The sequence below is a fragment of the Dipodomys ordii genome, unplaced genomic scaffold (genome assembly GCF_000151885.1).
Source record: "Dipodomys ordii isolate 6190 unplaced genomic scaffold, Dord_2.0 Scaffold1, whole genome shotgun sequence".
Taxonomy (NCBI): domain Eukaryota; kingdom Metazoa; phylum Chordata; class Mammalia; order Rodentia; family Heteromyidae; genus Dipodomys; species Dipodomys ordii.
The window spans coordinates 5,090,346-5,114,867 of NW_012267217.1; positions in this window are offsets into that span (position 1 = coordinate 5,090,346).

The window sequence follows — 24,522 nt, forward strand, 5'->3', positions numbered from 1 at the left end:
GCTGGGTCATAGGGGAGCTCTATGTGGAGTCTTTTGAGGAACCTCCATACTGCTTTCCAAAGTGGTTGAAGAAGTTTATACTCCCTCCAACAATGCAGTAGGGTTCCCTTCTGGCCACATCCCCTCCAGCATCTGTTGTTATTAGAGTTCTTGATTATAGCCATTCTAACTAGGGTGAGGTGGTATCTCGATGTTGTTTTGATTTTTATTTCTTTCATGGCTGAAGAGGTTGAGCATTTCTTCATGTGTCTATTGGCCATCCTTCTTTCCTCTTCAGAGAAGTTTCTCTTTTAAGTCTTTAGCCCACTTATTTATTGGACAGTTGTTTCTTTAAGGATTTGTTGTTGGGGGATTTAGTTTTTTGAGTTCTAAGTATATTTTAGATATGAGACCCTTATGTGTTGTATGGCTAGTGAATATCTTCTCCCAATCTGTGGGCTTTCTATTGATCTTGCTAGCTATGTCCTTTGCCATGCAGAAGCTCTGCAATTTTATGCAATCCCATTTGTCCAACATTTCTTTGATTTATTGTGTTTCTGGATCTCTATTTAAGAAAATTTCGGCCTGTGCCAAAAAACTCTAGGGTTTCTCCTATTCTGTCCTATAAAGTTTTCAGGGTGTCTGCTTTGACTCTGAGGTCTTTGATCCATTTGGAGTTGATTCTGGGGCAGGGTGAAATATAAGGATCTAGCTTTAGTTTTCTACAGATGAATAACCAATTTTGCCAGCACCATTTACTGAAGAGGCTATCTTTCTTCCATTCTATTTTTTTAGCTCCCTTATCAAATATTTGGTGGCTATAGGTCTGTGGGTTCATTTCTGGGTCTTCAGTTCTCTTCCATTGGTCCTGAGGTCTGTTCTTGTGCCAGTACCAAGCTGTTTTGATTACTGTGGTTTTGTAGTAGAGTTTGAAATTTGATATTGATATTCCTCCAGCACTTTTCTCTCTGTTAAGGATTGTTTTTACTATTAGGGTCTTTTACTATTCCATAGGAATTTTTGGATTGCCTCTTCTATTTCCTTGAAGAATGAAATTGGAATATTGATAGGTATCACATTGGATTTGTAGATAGCCTTGGGAAGTATTCCCATTTTCATGATGTTGATCCTTTCAATCCAGGACGTTGGGAGGTGTTTCCACTTCCTAAGTTCTGTTTTGATTTCCTTTTTCAGATTTTTAAAGTTTTCCTCATAGAGGTTCTTCACTTCTTTAGTTAACTCGTAGGTATTTCATTTTTTTGTGGTAGCCCCTTCATATTGAACTGTGGTTTCTGCTTTTGTTTAGCTCTCATGAGACAACATTTAAACATGCATCTTACATAAAGTGATTGTACAACATATAGATAGATAGCAGGAGACAACAAAAGCCTAGGAGTAAAGGAACACTTCCCCTAAACACTCAGGAAAGCTGCTCTAAGTAGATAGGCTTTCATGTATATGGGTCCCATTGTACCACAGCTGAGGGACCCCATGAAGTCTAGGTTTTTACACCTCAGGAGCACCAAGGCTCACTGAACTAAGTTATTGGCAGGCATCCTATTACGTAGAGGGAACTGGAACAGAGCCCAAGCTGTTCTGGATGCATCGCCTTTACCTCAGGATGAGGCATTCTAAAACATCGTAGTTATTCTGGTAAACTATAAATGAGAAAGAGATAGACCTGTGTCAGTTACCAGGAAAAAAATAAATGAATTCCATGTGGCTACTGGATGTTTATGTTACTGTTCTTTAAACTCCCTTGAAAGGTGGCCAACCCTAGTAAGAAAAGAGATAGGAGAATCTTTCAATATTTTTTATACAAGCTATCAGTTTTTAATAGGTTCTTTTTTTGTGGGAGATTGTTGGAAACACTGGCTAGTTCTCTACCCTTGCCTGTATCTGTGTTTTTTATTTCCTCGTGACCTTTCAACTCCTCCCATTAGGGGATGGAGCCTATTACCTCACCCTTTAAATCAAGGTTGCCTCAGCAATAGAATTCAGTGGAAGTGATGGTATGGCAAGTCCACACCACATCGCACCTCATTTTGAAAGTATTTACTTGGTTTCTGTGGGCCCTACGATGAACAAGCCCCAGCTAGTGTGATGGATTATGAGAGATCCAACATCAGAGTAAGGTAAACCTAATGGTCTCAATGGAGACCCCAGACATGGAGAGAGCTGTGTCTGCAAAGATCTCCAAAACACAACATCCAATGTATAGCTGACACATTAAAGTGTCTTACCAAGACCAAATGTGTTTAACTGGTACATCTCAAATTGCCCACACTCAAAATTAAAAGCTAAATAAGTGACTGCTATTATTATTATTATTATATGAGTGATTTTGATTGATTTGTCTCCTCATCCTAGTTAATAAGCCATCTTTTTCTATCCCTCTATGCTAATACTGTCTGTGATCATATAAGTTCCATTTCTGGGACTGTAGGTAATTATCAAGTGACTAATATCATGCTGTGTTGGTCACTTTACAACACAATTTAATCACAGACATTTTTTTCCTGGTCCTGGGGTTTGAACTCAGGTCCTGGGTGCTGTTGCTAAGTTTTTGTGCTCAATGCTAGCACTTTACCACTTGAGCCAGAGCTCCACTTCTGGCTTTTATATAAGTTTATTACAGATAAGGGTCTCATGCACTTTCCTGCCCAGGCTGACTTTGAACCATGATCCTCACATCTCAGCCTCCTGAGTAGATAGGATTATAGGTGTGAGCCACTAGCACCCAGCTAAGCATGTACTTTTTAAGAGTCAAATTTAACTGGCATCTCAGAAATTCTTACTTAAATAAGCAACTAGAGGCATTTGAAGTTATATTATTTATCATGCCATTTGTATATTAATATGTTTCTCAGCACAATGCAGGTTGCCTTTATTAAGAAATGGAAGGTGTGACCTACAAGAAATAGCACATTTTTCCCTGTCCTATTTTATACTAAAATCTTTGCATTTAAATCAGAGTGAATCTAGAATATCAATCTGTTTAGTATGCCTCCGTTTAATTCTCTAACAACATAAAATATATGTGCACTTGGCAGTTGAAATGAAAAATAATGAGGCACTTAGAGAAATTAGATTTCTACATTATAATATAACAAGAATTTAATGACACAAGTAGCATATAAGACCTCATACATTTTGGTATATATGAAGCTACACAATTGTGTGTGATTTACAATCAGATGTAATAATGTTGTTTGATTGGAATAAAATCTGTGCCATTATATATAACTTCTATTAATTTTATTCTATTGGATAACTGGAGACATCTTACGTTTTTAAAATGATAGAGAAGAGATTTCAGCTCATCTTACGCTTTTTAATTTCATGCTTGTCTTCTGCTAAATTTCCTCCATAAATTTCAGTTCAACAAAACATAGATGCACCACCAAGTTAAAGCTTAATGAATTGGTTGGAATTAATCCAGAAGTCAAAGAAGTAGACATTTTTACTTGAATATTTCCTCTCAATTTTGATGGGAAGTTTAGTTGAATCTCATGTGTGAGTCACATATAGCATTGACATTATTGCATTCATGTGGTTTTACTGGTAAGGTGTCAGTGTAAATAAATTCTTAGGAATGATGGATAATGTTACAACTTCATCTGTGGAGGATTTCAGGATCTTTTGGCATCCAATCTCTAGCAACTACCTGGCAGAGTAGTTGAATGCCATGGATGAGAGCCTTTGGTTATGGCATATAACATTCTCATCTCTTTTTCCAGATGGACAATGACACATACACATTTTAGCAAATTGACTTTCTATGTTGAATGACTTTCATTTGGAAAGTTCAACATTGATAAACAGAAAAAATAAAAGAAAGTAACAACTACATGGAAGAGATCAGCAGAAAGTCTCATAGTTTATCACATTAAAATTAACCATACTTTTTTACATTAAAAGTATATTCCAAGTATATTCCACTGGCTCCAGTAGCTCACTTTATAATTCTAGCTACTCAGGAGGCTGAGATCTGAGGATTTCAGTATAAAGCCACCTAGGGCAAAAAAAATTCCATGAGACCCTTTCCTCTAACTAATCACTAAAAAAAGATGAAAGTAGAGATGGGTTAACTGGTACACTTCCAATCTTGACAGTACCCAGGCTCTGGCACACTCACACACACACACACACACACACACACACACGCCCCAGTACTGGCACAGGCATACACAAAAAATTTATTCCAGTGTAAGTTCTATCCTGGTACTACTAAAAATGGAACTCTACATAAATACATAGGTACCAACATCTTTTTGCTTTCTTTCATTTAATTTAGAATTATTTGCCCCATATTTCATAAAAAAGGCACACATTTAAAAAAATTCATTTGAAATAATTTTAAGTTGCAAAGCCTGAACTAAGGAAATCAATTAACCAAAAATAAAAAGATCAAATTGACCATAATGTTCATCTTAGGGACTCAGTGAATTATCACCCCTTCCTGCTATGGTCTAAATGTGTACCTCCAAAATTCATATGCTAAATTCCTAACCCTAAAGATGATGGTTGGTAGGTAGGACCTTAAGAAAGTGAATGAGACATGAAGGTAGAGCCTCTATGATTGGCATTAGTGCTATTATAAAATCTCCAAAGAAACTCTTTAGCCTCATGGGTGACAGGCAGTACCAACCATGAGAAAGTGTGCTGATACTAGGCCTCAAATTTGCATATGCCTTGGCATTCTTGGCCTCCTGAGCTGGGAGAACTCTTTCTATTGATATTAAGCTGCCAAGTTTGTGTTATCTGATTTTTACAGCTGCCCAAACACCCTCCTTATATATAATTGTGTCTTACAAGATCTAATATAGTTGTGAAACTTATGAAGATATGTTCTATGTTGAAATTATCAAATACATACAATGATATCAGTGGGAAGGCTAAGAGTTTTTAGTTTCTTTTTTGAGAAACGAGAGGCAAACACAGAAGTGGAATTAGAGCTCCTGGGCAGGTGAGGTATTGGAAAGATTTTAATTTTAGAAACTCTTTCAGGTACATCGTAAGAGTTTCAGACTATCTGTGATAACTAGTGGCAAGCACACAAACAAGGTCCTAGGCATCAGTCAGAGCTGGAACCTTTGCTTTCCAGGATGAAACTACCCAAAATTGATGGAAGGCAATTTTTAAACCAGGTTTGTAGATAGGAAAGATAAGAGGAAGTGTGTCAAAAGCAACCGAAGGAAGCTTCCAGATTAAGAAACATGCAGATCATTTATACTGAGCAGCATGACTCAGAAGCAAAATGAATAGATTTGACCACTTTCTTCTCTAACTAGGAGAAAGCAGCTACTGTATTTACTGCTAAGTAGAAGTCAAGGTCAAATTTAAATAGACTCAGGCTTAAAACTGCATGTCAGTCAATCATTCTGAAAATATATACGTCTGCTTATGGTTTCATTTGCAACACCTGTTATTCTTCATGCTAGTTTTTGTGCACATTGTTCTATTCTGAACTACCTATTCTGTGTGGTATGCAGTCCAGCTACCATTGGATCCAAGATTTTGATGACTTGTCTATAGAGTCAAAATTGAAACTAGAATCTGAGGCTCCCCAAAACAAATCTGCCTTCTTTCCTATGTTCCAGGTATCAGCTCATGGTTTCTGTGAGGGGCCATTGTTGAATTCTTACTCTAGTCCCTCATATTGCAGCCTACTTTGGATATATGGTTGTTTTAAATGAGACACTAGGAAAGTCCCTATTTCAATGTGGCTGGAGTCCTTGAAAGAAGAGGAAATTAGGAGACAGATAAGCCCAAATCTGACTCATCTGCTTGGGAAGCAGAAATGGGGAGGATTATCTTTTGAGACCAACCTTGGCAAAAAGTTAGTGAGATTCCAACTCAGTAAGAAAGCTGGGTGTGGTGGTATCTGCCTATTATCTCAGCTACATGGGAGATCTAAGGAGGAGTACTATACTGGTCTGGGCAAAAATTGGAGACTCTGCCCGGAAAGTAATTAGAGCAAACAAAGGTAGAAGGCATGTCTCAAGTAGTAGAATTCCTGACTAGCAAGCATTGTATCCTGAGTTCAAATAGCAGTACCACAAAATACAGACATAGAGATGGTGTCCCTTTACAAGCCAAGGAGAGAGGCCTGGAAGTGATCTTTCTCTTACAGCTCTCAATTTTGCTAACAATGTCATCTTAGACTTGCAGACTTCAGAAATGTGGAAGAATGTTTTTGTTGTTGTTTGAACCATCCAGTCTGTGATACTTTGTTACAGTAGACTTAACCAACTAATAAGACCATAAGTGAACCTATTTATCAAAATGACTGGACTTTACCACTATAGCACAAAAACAAGCCATAAATAATGAGCAAATGACTGGGTAGAGAGGCATACCAACAAAACTCTTCTTACAAAAACTGCTGTGTGGTCTGTAGTTTGCGACTGCTACTCTGTAATTTTGAAAATGAGAGCAAAAGAGGCTGTGACTTGGCCAATTTAAGAATAGAGATGTATGTGGATGAAACAAGTTCATGAAAAAGTGAAAACAAAATGCACCACAAAGGCAATGATTTTTCATCTCAGTCTGCCTTCTGAAATCCTTCCTATCTAGTTCGCAGTGACTGTCAGTGAATTGTACACAGGAACATCATTGTGAATTAAAAATAGTCACTAGAAAGAAAAATATAATATTGTTCTGCATATGAGTGAGATGATGTGTTGTCAGCCATGCCTTGCTTATTTCATGTAATGACCACCAGTTCTAGTCATATTGTAAATGATAACATTTCATCACTTTTTATGACTGAATAGTGTTTCATTGTGTACGTGTACCACATTTGTAGAAGTAACTCTTAATTTTGATTATAAATGTCTAAATATATCATTGGGGGGATTTAAATATGTGCTTCACTTGAACTATATGTGTTACTTCTGCATGTTCTGACTGGAAATTAGAACTGGAAATGCTTTTCAAATTCTGACCTCTGATTTAATAAAAGAGACTTTTTTTTGAGGACATATACTATCTTCTTTCTTGAGGGTAACTATATGAAGTACCAAACATGAGTGCCTTATTTGCCCAAATAGCTTCTTTCTTTTTTTTTTTTTTGGTCTTTTCTTTTTTGGTACTGGGGATCGAACACAGGACGTTGCACTTGCTAGGCAAGCACTTTACCACTGAGCTACATCCCAGCCCAAATAGCTTATTTCTTATAGTTCTGAAAACTAGAAGTATGGGGTCAAGGTGTCTGTATCATTGGGTTCTTTTTTCCCCCCCTCCACTGAGACCTTTTATTTGTATGCATGTTCTAATCCCTAGAAAAAGAATCCCAGGATTTTCCTTCCGGTGTGTCTCCCGCTTGCTTCTTCAGGGTACATGAGCAAAATATTCTGTCATGTTTTCAAGGTCAAAGCAGGGGTGGGTCATTCCACACTTGTCTAAACTCCCCGTGAGGTTCAATCAATTTTCCCAACTCTGTGACAATCACTGATTTCAAATACGCCAGTGTAGCTGTGCATCATCACCACAGTGAGAGGCCCGACAGACTGTGGAGCCTGGCCAGATGAGCACCTGGAATTTGCCTCTCTTCTCTGCACGGTTAGGGGCATCATCCAAGACGTTCATGCGCACCATGACAATGTCACCAAAAGATGGCGGAAACAAAGACGGGTTCGCAGAAAGCCTCGCTTCTGAGTTGCAACCTGCTGATTTCTTTTAGGCTAGCCTTGCTCCTCCTCCCTCTGGACCATCCCCTTCCTTCCCTTTTCCCTTCCCTCGCCTCCTCTCCTCTTCTACTTCCTCTTTCTCCTCTTTCTCTTTTCTGTTTGGGATTAGTCTCATTATGCTGTCCATTCTGGTATCAAACTTCTGAACACAAGTGATCTTCCAGCCTGGAAGAACTGGAATGACTGGTTATGCAACCTTCCTCATAAGGACATTTCTCTCATTATAGATACTTCACCTTCTTGTCCTAATTACCTCCCAACGCTATTCTTCTTCTTGCTATCCTATTGAAGGTTAGGGTACCATTATATGATTTCTGAGATAAAATCATTCAGCCCATAAATCACTAGTGGAGACAACATGAACCAAGGTTCTGTTTTATACATTCCAATTGTCTGTGGAAAGCCACTAGATGAAATGGAAGTGTATTACATAGAACAACAGGAAGAAATTGCAGCCTGTGAGCCTCAATGAGGAGGTGACCCCTTGGCTTTGTGTTATGGAAAACTCAAGATCTGCAAGATAGAGCTTAAGATTCCTGTGTCTTCTGAGCTACAGCATAGAAAACCTTGTCTTAAAACAATTATGTCAAAGTATTTTCATCAGAAAGCTCATATCTTTCCAGATCATTTGTTTCTAGAAATTACATTAAGGATTTTTACATTGGTCATTAGGGATTGAACTCAAGGCCTGACACTTGCGCCATACCCTGAGTTCTTTTGCTTTAGTTTTGCTTTTTAGGCAGTCTCTTACTTTTGCCCTTTTGAGATCATATGACTCCCACTTCCCAAACTTTATTCTTGTTCTATAGTTTTGTGACTTTACTCCCAAATTTAGTGTTGATTTGAACAATCATGATTAGACTAAAATGTGTACTGTCCAAGTCCATCAATCCTACCTTATCAACACTTGACAGATTCTCTTCATCTTTCCCCATTTTTACTCTACAGTTCTCAATAGCTCCATTGTCCTGCTCCTGTGTGTGACCTTTTGGTGGATTTACAGTAAGGCATGGTACGTATCCTATATAAGAACTTTTTTCAGCTCCTTCTTTGGTCCATGACACATCAAACCAACAATATGTAAGTGTTCGTTGCAACAATTGTGAGTTATTTCAAGTCTGCATTTTGACAGCAGGAATAATGACTTTAATGATAGATACCCATCTCAAGAAGTAATAAAACATGGGAATACAATGTTTTCCTTTATAACAGTGGGTTATTATTTGCCAGTATTAACATTACTTTGACTGTTCTTCTCATCAATCATGTTTGATGAACAGACTTTCTTCTTTGGTACAACTCCCATTTCCCATGGTGAAGTGCCCTCTGGGAGGTTTAGTTCAGCTGCTTCCTTTCACTGACAAGGGCTTTGCATAGCCAGCATGATGTCTAATGTGGGCATTAACTGTTAATGTAAGTAATAATGATAAGGAATTGCTCATTTGAATGTAGCCTATTTTTACACAGTTTTGTATTTTTAAATAAATGATAAATAGAAGGAAACAAGTTCAGCCACAGGAATTTGGGCAAGTAATTTCTGAATGAAGACATCTTCCCTTTAGTGAACAGCCATAAGTGTTGACACCTTCTAGCCCAGTGACTCTGTTACATTTCTTCACTTTTCTGCCTTTCCTATGATGGACCGAAGCCACAAGGAATGACAAAATCAGGGATGGGAGCTAGTTGGGGGAGGGCAAATACAATGAGACATTGCATGGCTTTTCCTGAAGTCTCTGGTCCCTAGGGAGAGCCATCCTTGTGATCTCCTATGGAGGTAGGGGCTCACTGGCCAACTCTCTCTCTGTGTCTCTCTCTGTGTCTCTGTCTCTGTCTCTCTCTCCCTCTCTCTGTCTCTGTCTGTCTCTCTCTCTCTGCCTGAATGGCTCACCAAGAGACTATGTGTACCATAGTGGTTACACAGGTCATCTGTTTCATATGCCTCCTGTGATGGGAAAAAAATGTGTGATACACTCTCGAGGAACTTGAAATGACTGATGATATTGTCACAGGTGTGGCTTGAGTTTGCATGTTAACCATCATATTTCTCTCTGCTGCGTTGTGTATGTATTCTAGGGAAAAATTCAGAACCAGGCAGGACACCTAGTTAGGTAGAACGCAGAGATGTGTATTATCTAGCAAGTTAAGTCTGATTTTTTTTCTTGGAGAGAGATAAACTAAGACATGAAAGGAAGACTCCTCACTAGGTTGTCCTCAGCAGGACTGATTCTGAAACCATTCTAGAATCAGAAACTAGATGCCCTATACTTTGATTCTGTAGTATATTTTCAATATTACAAGACTATTTGTTGTATAATATTTGTGTAGTATTTAGTTGTTTTATGTTCCATGAATGATTGAGTTTGGTGAAAAGAGTAAAGAGTTTAGATGAAAAGAGTAAAGAACAAATTTATTTAAAAATAAAACATAAAGTTGAGTTGGTATCAAACTCTAAATGAGTCTGACTGTGCTCTGAGCAACTGTGCTCTGAGCACTGGGCATTTTCTGAGGATTGATGAGCAGCCAGGAGGAGTTGATGGTCCTTGGCTGAAACTCGGGTCATTAACTCCAACCAGTCATTAATTGCCTGGAAATGTCCTGGGCTGAGGTCATTATTGCTATTATAAGCTGAATTAATGCTCTGTGCTTTAGCCAATAAGATTATTTGAATTATCTTTATTGTCCATTCAATTTATAATTATAAAAATGTACCACAGGCAATCAAATCAGATGACAGATTAATCATATGCAAAATTACATTTTAAATGAATTGTTTTTGATTCACCCAGCCACCCAAAGCTTTGGGAAATGTTGATTTCTCAGCGCTGACATCTATCAAAATTGATTCGCTGTGCTGTAGCACTGAGTCCCTTAACCTCAGTTTCTTCTGGTGGCTGGGGTTGGAGTAGCTTCATTTTGAACAGGATCTGTAATCCACAATGCATTGATTACTGTTTCCAGAAGTTGTAGTGCATTGATTTGGGGGCATGAGAAAATATGGATGCATGTGGGATAACTTAGGAGTGGGAGTAGTAATTGTATAAATCCAGGAATAAAAGTATGCTATCTTGCAGTTTCACAATTATTTTCACATTCATCATTTAGTTTTATTCTTTACGCTTTCAGTAACACTTTTAATTAAGCATGACAGATATTGTCAGATTTTTTATATGAGAAATGGAGGTCTGAAAGTGATTTGCCTTTTGTAGCATTGTGATAAATGGACATCACTATCCTCAAAGTTTGTTTATCCACTGTTGATCTGCACCAAACTTCATTATTCTGGGATGTACTTCTTTATTTTCACACAAAAGTAACTCTGTACAATGAATACTTACATTGCCATTTTCAATGCATTCCCAAGCCTCTTAAGTTCTTAAAAGAGAGCAATGCATTATCAAACAATACAACATCTTGGTGTATTATAATGAGAATCTCAATTGGCTGCTACTGTTTCTAAGAGTTTCCTTTTTGCTTCTTTTGTAATCTATGCATAGATTCATTACACTATAAACTAATTAGATATATTTTGTATCTATGTAGTGATTTTCTATTTATGTCTTTCAGTCTGCTAGAAAGCTAGTTGGGTATAACCAGAGTTTTGACAAGCTCTAGTACAGGAGAAAATTCTGAAAAGATGATTTTCATAGTTGAAAGTGTGGATTTTATTATTATTAGGTTGACATAACTAGGGTAAGATATCTGGAGCAGAGTGAGTCTTTGGATTGATTGATTCCCTAAAGGGAGGATCAATTTGAAAAAGTTGACACAGTGAGTATCATATGACAGATTTGTTGTAATAGCAAAACCAAAGGAAGTGATTGCCTTTAGTCTTGTACACCTAATGGTGGTGATGGTTCCTGTGTTACTCTTGAACCGATTCTCTTTCTGGCCAAACTCTTTCTTTTGTAAGTTATAGACGTATATTATCTGAGGAACAACAACAGTTCAGGGTCAGACAAGGATATGATATTTGAACTTTATCATCAAATGAGGAGTTATTGGATCATGGGATATAATAGTGGCTGTACAGCAATATTCAACACCCCAAGAATCCATTCTTCCATACTTGTAAATGCAGAAGAAAGTGACCATTAAGGTCGGAACTAAGGAAAAGCATCTCATGGTCTAGTGGGGGCTGCTCTGAAGAACCAGGTAAACATCTTAGACACGAGTTATTGTCTTCAGCCAATAGAGTTTATCCAAGTCCTCGTGGAAACATAGATATCACATTGACAAGCTAACAGAAAATCAAAGGCTGTTTCTTTGATCATTACAACTTCAGCCAAAGAGTTTAGATTGGTCCAATGAATTTTAAGAGCTATGAAATTGTTACTTATAATATCAGCTACTTATAATATCACCTTTCCAATTACATATTTTTACCACCTTTATAACTATGTACTCGTGATTACAGAAACTATTGCTCAGATAATACAAATACAGAAAGAAACAAATGATTCTTTAGGATAATTGTTGTCAGTAGCATGTGGCTTCATTTTGTAAGTTCCTGGACACTTGTTGTAAGGAGACATATTTCATGAGAGATGTTGAAAAGAGTATATAATAATTACTTGATATAGAAATCTGGTTTTTAAGCTGGTACCAGTGGCTTGTATCTGTAATTCTAGCTGAGATCTCAGGATCATGGTTCAAAGCCAACCTCGGCAGAAAAAGTCTGTGAGACTCTTCTACTTAGAAAAAACCAGAAGTGGCACTGTGGCTTAAGTGGCAGAGAGCTAGCCTTGAGCATGCAGAGGCTCAGGGACAAAACTCAGGCCCTGATTTCAAGCCCCAAGACTGGCAAATAAATGAAGAAAAAAGAAAGGAAGAAATAAATAAATAAATAAATAGCAGTCTGGTTTTTAAATGGAGGATAAGCAAAAGATTGGGATCCATAATTGATAGTGTCCTAGAGAACACAGGCTATAGTAGTAGCAACCATTTAGCACTATGTGTCTACCAGCTATTTATAGCTTGGGGAAAGGCAGATTCTCTGGAGCTGGATGAACCCAAATAAAGCTCTTACATATCTTTGAAGGGGAAAAAAATGAACCATGCAGAAGGCATGACCTTAATAATCATTGTTTATCCTAATACTTTCCTGGTGTTAGTGATAACACTGTAATGATTTTTGAAGTCAGAGTCCATATTTTTATGACTAGGAGTTTGGGTTAATAATGTGGAGGATATTTTTAGGTATCAAATTGTTTTACTACAGTGGAAATATTTCCACATCATAGCTGGGGGTGACAGATAGTCACCACACCCGGCCATAAAGTGTTTCTTCACCGCTGGGAGAGTATGTGTGCAGTACTGTGCCTAGTCATTCTTTTCAAACAAAATTATACAAGAAATTTAACTATTACCTCATAAATTTTCTGAATTGGCCATCTGTAAAAGCTTGAGTCTGACTTTTGAAAGTACAGTACTTGTTTTGATAGGAGTTAAAAAATAATTCAGACTTGTTGAAACTTAAAATAAATGTCTTTTTTCAATTCCAATTGCATGTTTGTTACACCAGTTTTTTTACTGAATATTTATATGAATATAAAAGAAAAATAGTTTAGGTGTATATTACTTTTTTCCAGTAACATTGCTATTAATCCAACCTAGATTTGATAAACAATTTACAACCATATTTAATGACCACATTAGAAACTTGACATTACTATATAGAAATGTTGATCATTATACATTTACATGAAGAGCTTAACATGGAAAATCATATTTAAATTATAATTTTTCTTATAATAATGATTGTATAATGGCAAAAATTATGAGTTTAGTGGAAGTTCTATATATTGGTTACCAATATACATATTTCAATGAACAACTTGTGAAATTCTTGTAATTCTTTTGCTTTTCTGATAGGAAATACTTTAAAGTTTGTGATAGTCACTTATGGGTAATAATTTAAAAAATTGGGCTTAAATTTTGATATACTTTTTATCTGTTTTATTTTTCTGTTAATTAATAATGTTTATAGTACTTTCTGGAAATAAGTTGTAAAAGACTTTAATTAAAAATTTCCCAAACATTCTTTACCAAAAATAGTTTAGAAAGTACCATTCTGCAATATAATCATAGGATTTCAAATCTTAATATCATATGCCATTTGAATTATTATTCAATTTGTTCAATTGCTCCCTTGCTATTAGGCAATACATTTTAATGTCTGTGTTTGTGAGCTTTGTTTTCAATAATAGCAATTCAATGAGAGCTTTGAAAGTTGTATGTTGGCACTTCTTTCATGGACTAAATTGTTGCTGAAATTTAGAGGACAAATTTTCAAACTGTTCAATAGCATTTGAAGACACTTAAAAAATGGAGTTCTAAGATTCTTAAGTATTCTAAAATCTGATTGTGATTGGATAGGAAAAAAGAAAGCATTAAATATATTGATGTCTTTATTTTATATTTAAGATCAACCTATTACATAGTTGTATAATTGAATTTTTCTGTGTATATGTAAAACTATTTGTAAATTTGGATAATAATAACTTTTATTTCAATTGGCAGAATGTCAAAAATATATTCAACACATTTTTAAATAAGTTTTTTATTGTGAAAATACTATACAGAGGGGTTACGGTTACATGAGCAAGGTAATGATTACATTTCTTATCAAGCATTGTTGCCTTCTCCTTTGTTTTTCCCCCTACCATCCCTTCCCTCCCAAGTCCTCAACTACACTCTCCCCCTACTCTCCTACCCCCTTCCCTACTCCCCCACTGCCTAAATTGTAAAGTTCATTTTTCTTTTTTTTAATTGTGAAAATACCGTACAGAGGGGTTACAATTACATGGGAATTCGTTTTTCTTGGACATATCATTGTTGCAATGGGTCAACCTGTATCCCTATTTAAACAATTTGTTTTTTCCCTTCTCCTCCTCAAATTATATTAACATCAAATACAGTGAAAACAAGGGTTATACCATTGAACACAATTTTGACATATATGTATACCACAACTAATTCCATGGGTATTTTTGTTCCATAAATAAACGTCTTATTATAATACTCTCCCCTATTATAATTTTATATCACCCAAACATGTACTTTCTTGTTGAAACTTAGGAATGAATTTTTAACAACTTTCTGACCATGTGGAGGTTCAACTAAAATAATAAATATAAAAAGGCTGTAACTTAACAAATTAAGTTAATAAATTGAGCTACATGCTTAGCTATTGGAGGTCTCTGATGAGACTCAAAACTTGCCTCATTGAACTATTTTCAAATTTTCTTTTCAGTTAATGGAGCCAATACATCAATAGCTCTTGTTTTATTCATGTAGGTATTAAAAACCCAGAAGTAAAATCAATTTAGGATAGTGGTTTGATCTAAGTGAAAAGTTGTACTTTATAAGATGAGAGGTCAGTATTCATTGAAGGCTGGGTTATCATTGTTATCATGAGTTAAATGGTCAATTGAACCAGAAACTTTTGAAGTAGATGCTGGTACAACTTCATTAGCAAATTATACTATCTGGGTTTTACAATTTCTGCTGTTAGAATTATTCCAGATTGCATGGTAAGTACAGACAAAATACTTGCTTTTCATCCCTTTTCCTAAGAAATAAAAATTCACTACATAATTTTTCATTAAACATGCACTTTCACTGCATTACCATAGAAAAGGTTTATTGCAAACTAAAAGATTATTACCAAGCAATAAAATGAGTAAATCGTTATAGATATATCCTCTATAATAAATGAAAAATTATGTTCTCAAAGAGCGCAGACTATTTGTTCTATGTGCTAAGCAGGATTTCTTACTTAAAACATATACTTTTTGCATCTGATCCAAAATATTTCATGTTTCTCAAGGCATTTATCAATTAAAAGCCTGGTTTGGGGGCTCATATTTGTTTTTATGCAGCATAACTCCTGAAACAAGATAATTTGGCAGAATGACAGAGGGGTTAGCTAGTTAGGCATTGTTATCATGTTATCTAACATGAAGAGGTTGGTTGTGTTAGGAATTACATTAATCCTATTGAAAGGGGAGACTAGATAATTTTTCAAAGCAAGCACAAGAGATTTGCATGTCCCCAGGGAGAACAAAGCATATGACATGATTTTGTTTAAAAAGAAAGAAGTCACATGGTAAATAAAATTAACTCAAGATGGACAGGAAATAAACTTATATAAATGATAATAATTTGTGAAAGCAAAGTAGGAAATTATGTTTTTGACCTTGAAAAATTATTAGGACACAAAAGATATTGAATCTAGAAAGAAAAGTGTTACAAACTGGACTGTATCAAATGTAAAGTTTCTGCTCAAGACACTATTAAGAAAGATGGAAATACCAGGGTTCATATGCTCATGTCATATGCTCATATGACATGCACAAAGCCTTAAATTTGGTCCCTGATAGTTCATACAGAAAAGGAGACTGCCTAGGAGAAAATACATGTGATACATATATCTAACAAACTACATGAATAAACTTCTACTTCACACAACTAAGGAATGCTAACATAGATTCTGCTTTCCAGAGCCCTTTCAGAGAGACACTAAGCTATGAGTATGCTGGTAGCAAAAGAATTTTATCCTTAAATGGCAGCAGTTATTATTGCTATCTGAAGTGAAATTTGGAAAATTCCTCCATGGAATCTACATTAAGCTATAATTCATATCTGATAACCAGCATTCTAATCTTCATGGATATGCATATGCTTACCAGACACCTCAATTGCATTAAGTAATTGGAAATAGAGTTCCATACCTCAGGAAAGCCCACCAAGGACAAACATTTAAGGTACATTGTGATTCCTGCTTACCCAAAGACTTCATAGAGCAGTAGTGATTGAGTGGAGTGCGGATCTAGATAGAGATTGTAGGCCAAACAACATCCTAGAGAACCAGGAACAATTGAGCAGAATGTAGGTAGGGTTTGCTGTCTTAAATAAGGATATAGTGAATTGGTATGAAGCAACATGCAGGAGAGAAATACAATATTCTAAAGAAATTTTAAACATTTTAATTCTTCTAGATCTCCAGATTTCAAGTGTAAAGCAATTCTTTACAAAGTTGATATTGGGGAGTTTAGTTTGGAAAAGAATTATGATTAAGATATATTGAAAACATTTCTACCACGCACCATTTATGTTAGGTTTTTAAAAAGAGGTAGCCGAGTAAGAACTGCACCACGCACGTGGTATTCAGGTAAGGGGTTTGTTTATTCAGTAGACCTGCTGGGACCAGGCAAGGTTGGCACTCCACGCGGCTGGCAAAGGAAAAGGGAAAAGGGCCGTCTGGCCGCGGTTTGGGCCTTATATAGGGTAGGGGGTGCGGAAGGGTGTGTCCAGGTAAAGGGAAGTGGGGTCAGGTGGGAGAAAGGTGTGGCCACATCAGGTTAAGATGTGACCTCAGCGGATGCGGATGTGACCTCTTCCAGGTGTCCCAGTTGCCTAGGTAACGCAGGTACTGGGCGAGGTCTGTTCGCCGTCCAGGAATGGACCTTACATTCCAGCCTTTTGATAATTATGAAAAAGGGTGAAGACTCTCTCTGGCTACTTCCTGCTGGCAAGGGGCGTCGTAGGGGTAAAAGGCTGGGATGTGGTCCATGCTGGGAGAAGGCAGCAGGCTGCAGCTGTCACTTGGGTGTTGATTCCTCGATGAAGTCTGGAGGAGGCAAGTCTCTTGGACGGAGTCTGGAGAAGTCTCATGAGGCATTGATGGAAACCTGAACAAATGGAAACTCTGACAACAATGGGAAATTTCTCGTAGTCTAACAAACTTTTTTCAGCATTAAATATCCAAAAATACATAAAATACAAATCAGCTTTTTACTAATGTTAAGGGTCCATGATGTTGAAAGTCACCGTAGCAATTTGTCATAGTGTTTTCACAAATAGAAGCTCTTCATTTAAATTTGAATTACAGAGAAAGAGGATGTATAAGTTTTAAGTATAAGTACACTCTATGCTGGCATATAATTATAGAAAATAAATGTTATGTCTTGACTATGAAGTGTCCTCCCCAAAGACTCATTCGTAGCAGTTTTGTCCCCACCTTCTAGATAAGAATCATTCATAGGTTATTAATTGGGTTGTGAGGGCTCTGACCTCATTAATGGGTTGATCCACGGAGAGGTTCAAAATGTGATAACACTTTGGGGAGGTTGCTGAAAATTTCAGAGGTGGGAACTAGTTAGGTCGGGATGGGGAGAGGGGGAAGAAGGATATTACCTAAAAGTATATTCCTAGTCAAAATCCCCTTTGTGTTTCTTTCTGCCTCCTGTCTTCCACATGGTGAACCACTTAGGTCTACCAGTTGCTTTCTGCCATGATGTTCTCCTTCACCGGGCCTGTACCCACAAGCAACAGAGACCATGACAACACGCTGAAATCTCCGAAACTGTAAGTGAAAGTAAATTCTTCCTCTTTCACTTGTTTTCTCAGGTATTTGCAAACACAACATCAACCACCAAAACAAACAAACAAAAAACAAAAACAAAAAACCTAAATAATATGATAGGAGAATTTTTTTTTATTGTCCAGAGGATCAGACTGGAAAATTAATTATGTATCTACTGCAGACATAATTGAGTCCTGTTGCCAAACAAACGTGTTTATTCGCAGTCATTTTAATATGGTCCATGCAATATTTGGTTAATGCTTACACAAAAATTTGTATTTGTGGCTTATCTGAAATTCAGATTTTCCTGGAGTTGTGTGTTTTTACTAGCTAAATTTAGTAATCCTTTGTATATTAACAGATATGTGATGTATTACTTCTATAAGTCTAATATCCAGCTGAAGCAAATACCTATAATTTTAATTCTTGAAGCCACTTATATACCACAATGAATATACAGATGATGATCTATATAATTGTACTAGTTTCAAAAGGTATTAGAGATTAACTTTCATGTTTGCATATGACCTATTTCCTTTCCTACTTAGAACCTGCCTTTCCCTCCCATCCCATGTATATTTGTACATACATGCACACACACACACACAGAAAATCATATCTGGTGAAATTTTTTCTATTTAAGATTTAGCAGAATTTTGTATTCTAACATACTATGTATTTGAATGTAAATAATGGAAGACTGAGTGGATGATTACTTAGCAATTTCTTCCTATTTGGTGAATTTGGTACTTATTTTAATGGAAGTCTCTAAGAATTTAAAATATTTCAATTTTTGCATTACTTTTGCTGTGTTTTTGTTTCCCTCTTTACTGTTATATCATCTCTCACTGCTTGACTACAGACAGAGTTTTCATGTTGACTAGGTCCAAACCATCCCCAGTAGAAATAAAGAAAACTACCATTGTTTGTTACTCTTTCAAGAAAAATATACCCCCTTCAAAAAAATCAGGGAAAATCTTGTCAACTAGCAACTAAAGTAGGAGACTTTAAGAAAAGAAAAGAAAAAAAATCAGAAATCCCAGAGAGATTAAACAAAGTAGGCTTTGAAAAGAGGGCAAGAATCAAAATTTACTTGAATAAGAATTAATGATGCGGCAGTGGCAGGTGGAATTTGTATGTAAATGGTAGGCTCAAAATTACTTAGTTTTCCTGTCAGTTTTACTCATCTTTAAAATGAAAACTCTCTCATTGCACATGAGTCTCTGTCAACCTTTCACATTAGTCAAATTGCCTTGATATTTCATTTTTAGGCTAGTTTTTAGCTGTGTCCCTGGAAATTTGTTTTGCACCAATGATGTGTATTTACTGGAAGGACAACAAGAAGCTTAAGATTAAGAATATTTTATTATATTTATATCCCCAAGTCGTTCTTTTATGATAAGTATTGTCTTTTTTTTCAAATATTGTCTCATATATGGAGAAGCCTCTGAAGTGGGAAAAGGACTTCCAGACCTCACTCTCCATTGAAGAGTGTGTGCTACAGCCACAATCCCTGAGTTTAGAGCCATCGCTTGAATTCACAGCCATTGTCTCTGTACCAGTCTTCCAGTATAGTATGCTAAATCCAGAGGCTGATGTGCTGACCTATGCGCAAATGCCTTATGTGATGATGTTGATATACATACCCGAAGAACACCAGGAATGAGGCACCTCCCCTTCTCCCACTCTGGGTTAAGTTTCTAGCAAAGATTCAATGGCTGGTGGCTGAATCACTTCTATTGTCTCAATGAGAAAATTGAGTTAGATGAGAAACTACCCAAATCCACATGCCAATGAAAAAAACCAACACCATTGTTTTCTCTCTATTCTTCAGAAAAGACAAAGCTGAGGATTTAGCTTAGCAATTATTTTCTGTGGGGTTAGTTTTTAAGGTTAGTTATGTAAATAATTAAAATGCAAATGTATCTGTGGAGTGATGCTTGAATCCCAAAGAGTAGATCACTTACTAATTTTCAATAGACTCTTTCATATTATGATGATATCCAGTGTAAAAGCTATTGGAAATAAGCTTAGAATTCGGTAGTAGGAGAGCTCAGAATTATAAACTTCTGTATTATTCATCATAACATTTAACTGTATGTTAAAAATACATTATCACTGACAAACAAAATGGACTTGGGCACAGACTCACCAGTTTGAAGTCTCTTAAGCCATATGGAATTTGTCATATGAAATTGGCATTGTAGGGCTAGGAAGTTGGCTCAGTGATAGAATACTTGCCTCGCAAGCATGAGGCCCTGGGTTCGATTCCTCAGCACCACATAAGCAGAAAAAAGCCAGAAGTGGTGCTGTGGCTCAGTGGTAGAGCACTAGCCTTGAGCTGAAGAGCTGAGGGACAGTGCCCAGAGTTCAGGCCCCACAACTGTCAAAAAAAAAACAACCAACAAACGAAATTGGCATTGTATCCTAGAGAACTAGAGCTTGACTGGTTGTTTATTGGGACTCAAGGCCAATCTTTTCCTGCTCAAAATAATTATCTGGTAAGAGGCAGAGACCTAGCAGGGTCTCATTTCGAATAGTTCAATGAATAGCCACACTGAAAACTGTTGAATAAATACCATGAAGTCATGTACTTCTATTAAAGCCAAGACCTAAGAAAGAGATGTGAGTGAGTAGGATGTCGCTATGAGCAGTTGCCTTTCTTGAGCAATGCCCTGGGCAGAGTAGAGGTGAGTGACTGGCTTGTGGATGTGCCATGTTTCAGTGGTCCAAATAGTAGGCCTAGAAAAACCTCTACAGCTTTAGAGGGCATCTAAGTTTCTGAAAGGGAGTACTGATGTTTCTAATGAGATAAGATTTTTTTTTTTTTGGGTCCGGTCGTGGGGCCTGAACTCTGGGCCTGGGCGCTGTCCCTCAGCTCTTCAGCTCAAGGCTAACGCTCTACCACTTGAGCCACGGCGCCACTTCTGGCTTTTTTCTTTTTGCTTATGTGGTGCTGAGGAATCGAACCCAGGGCCTTGAGCATGCAAGGCAAGCGCTCTACCACTGAGCCACCTTCCCAGCCCGAGATAAGATTTTTTTTATTTATTAAATAGGGTTTATTTTTTATGTTTAATAAGTTTTTTATTGTGAAAATACTGTACAGAGGGGTTACAGTTACATGAACAAGGTAAGTACATTTCTTATCAAGCATTGTTGGCTCCTCCTTTGTTTTTCTTCTACCATTCCTTCCCTCCCACCTCCACAACTACACTTTCCACAGCCCCGCCCCAGCATAAATTGTAGAGTTCGTTTTTCAACATAACATCTTGTACTCTCATTGGTGCAATGGGTCCACCTGTATCCCTATTTAAACATTTTGTTTTTTCCCCTTCCCCTCCCCAAATTATACCAACATCAAATACAGTGAAAACAGGGTTTATACTGTGGGGGAGGGACATACAAAACAACAAAAAAAATCACATGGTACCTCATAAATATGTTAGAAACAATAGTAAAGAAGAAAAAAATGACTTGTGTTCCTATCTTAGGGTTCATTTTGCTTAACTTCATCTTATCTGGTCATATGTATATAGCTTTTGACCTTTTTACTTGTCCCAGACATATACCAGTTATTGCAAATAAGGGAAACCATGGGACCTATATTTCTTTGGGCCTGGCTTACTTCACTTAATATATTTTTTTCCAAGTCTTTCCATTTCCTAACAAATGGGGCAATGTCATTCTTTCTGATGGAGGCATAGAATTCCATTGTGTATATATACCACATTTTCTTGATCCATTCATCTACTGAGGGGCATCTGGGTTGGTTCCATGTCTTAGCTATGGTAAAAAAATGCTGCAATAAACATAAAGCTGTCCATCTAAATGTTAGGCAGTAATTCAACAATTACTATAATTATGGAAAGTAACTAAGTTAAGTACATCTTCACATGACAAAGTAGGTAACTAGTTTAGAGAGTGAATGTTAAAGAAATGGATCATAAAGGCATGTCTAGGGCATGTTAATTAAAGAATCTGATTCGTCCTGGACCATATTGACCTTGGCAAGAACAAGTTCTGGACACGACAGCAATTGGTCTTATGAAAACTAAGTTCATATTCAAGTGGCACAGCTTAGACTTTGTTCTATGTGATGATTTTCAAAATACCTTGTTTTGTGTCCAGATATCATATCCGTGACCAAGGATGTAATGATCACATGATTGGTATGTGTAGTCAAAATCAAGACTAGTAATTTCTCATTGAGTCTTTTCTTTTGTGTGAACCAAATATTCAGGAAGAACTGCTCTAGCTCTTTGACGAATTGGAAGAGGAATGATGGCTGCCTCCAAATGATTTTACTTATGCAAGTATCGGTAGAGAATTTTTTCATTCATGTAAAGCCAGGCTTCTGATTATGACATGATCTCTCTAAAAGAGAATAAATGTCTTGTCCTTTATCAATATCTCCAGATAGAAAAAAATAAGTTCACCTAAACTTGACAGTTGTAATAGCAACTTAATGAGGTTACTTTAGAGTCTGGTCTTGAGGTGTAACTTCTGTACTATATTACTTATCAACAACAAATCCATATTCCTTACTTACCATCATTCCTAATAAATAAGTTTTAATACTCTAGTGGGACTTTGATTCAGGATGATTACTTATTGTTATCCTAACAAATGAGTCAATGTTGTTAGAGACTATATTATAAAACTCTCAAGGAATGCTTTTTTCCTTTCTGTTAAAATTATAAAATATAAAATAATTTAATAATGCTTTTACATTAAGCTTAGCAGTAAAGAGAGGGTATCTTCAGCAATTATAAACTGTAATGATGATTCCTTTCTAAGTCATCAGAATTTTGCTGTAACTACCCACCATTCATTCCTTAAACCATGTCATTTCTTCCTTCAGAACATATTTACCATGTTGGCCTCAAAACTTTCTTCTACTTGGGCCTCAGGGCCTCCTGCATTTCTCCAGATTAGAGGTGATGAGCTTTAGTTAACTAAAAATCCCAGCGGTAAAGGGATTTTGTTAAGAACTGTGATCAAAACCCAGCTATCTCATTCTTCACTTATTCAATATTCAGTGTCAGACCCTTGCTGCAAATCTTTGTTACATTTATGATTGGATAGTTTTCTCTAGGGAGACCGTCTTCCATGGAAGGAATTAAATGTGCATTAGCAAGTCTGACCCTTTAGGGTAAGTTTTCACTAACACTATTAGTTCTTGGATAAAATCTGTAAAGCTCAGAGCAGGAATTAAGATTTCATATATAGACCTCAATCTCTCAGGGCATTATAAATCATTAAAACAGTCCTGGAGGCAGGCTCTGGATTTCTACTAATACTTCTTATGGGTGTGGCTTCAGTGGAAATTTATAATAAATGAGCTGTGATTTTTTTTTTTGAGCCAAGTGAAGTAGTTTTTCTCATGAGCTAAAAGGGGCTGCGTAAAAGTCCTGGAAAAGGTGTATTTAGGCTCACACTTATATACTGTGGATTTGAATTCTTTTCACCTTTAAAAAGCCAGAAACTAGTAATCATTTGCCCTTCTACTAAAATCAAACATAATTATATTAAATATAACTCTTAATATACATTTTGCACATGAATTTTTAAAGTATGTTGCTTGGGAAACTTGATTCTTTTTTCCAAAGGCTATTATTCAAAAGTTATGAAAAGCGTGCAGTAGTTCATTCTTTTGAAAAACATTAAATTATATTTTCCTTCTCTTGGGAGATAGGAGACCCTGTGCAGAATAACTGCATGCTCCTTCAACTTCCAAATATTTCTATTAAATTTATATCAAATTAAAATGTCCTTGAAGGGGAGAAACCAAAACTGGCAGGATTCAGGCTTGATAGATGATGTAGTAGAGGTATATCAATCAAATTTATGGAGAGATAAATATGAAATTTAATATCGACTCTTATACATCAGGAGTTTTTGCTGTGTTGCAGATGATGTTATATACTGTTTCCCACAAGCTGGTGTCATGAGCTGCCTCTCCCTCCCTCCATATCTCCCAACGTGGCTTATACAGTCATCAGTCAAGCCCTGGGGACCCATCTATGTTTATGATAAGTAAACTCTTGAAGGTCAACGCATGTTCATTATTATCGTGCTCTGCATCTTCAGATGTGTGCACTTGGGAATGGACTAAAGTTTTATGGGATCCACTCAAACTTCCAGAGTGGGTATAAAGATTATTTTAAGGTGAAAACAATTGACTTAAATAAGATGTAGAAAGAAATCATATTTGAGCTTGCCTTATCTAACCAAAGCAGAACCTCCAGAAAATAAATCTTCCATTAACTGCCCTCTAAGGGAGTTTAGCAGCCATGGAGACCAACTGTGCATTTCCAGTCCCATCAAAAGTTCAGTAGAATCTCGTAAGCTTTTCCACTAAGCCTTCGTAAACCCCATTTGAAGTTTGACATATAATTCTATTATTTCTAGCTATCGACTATTCAGTGAATACAGAGTAGTTAAACTTGGTCTTTTCTCCTTCTAGTCTGTCCTTTCATGCTT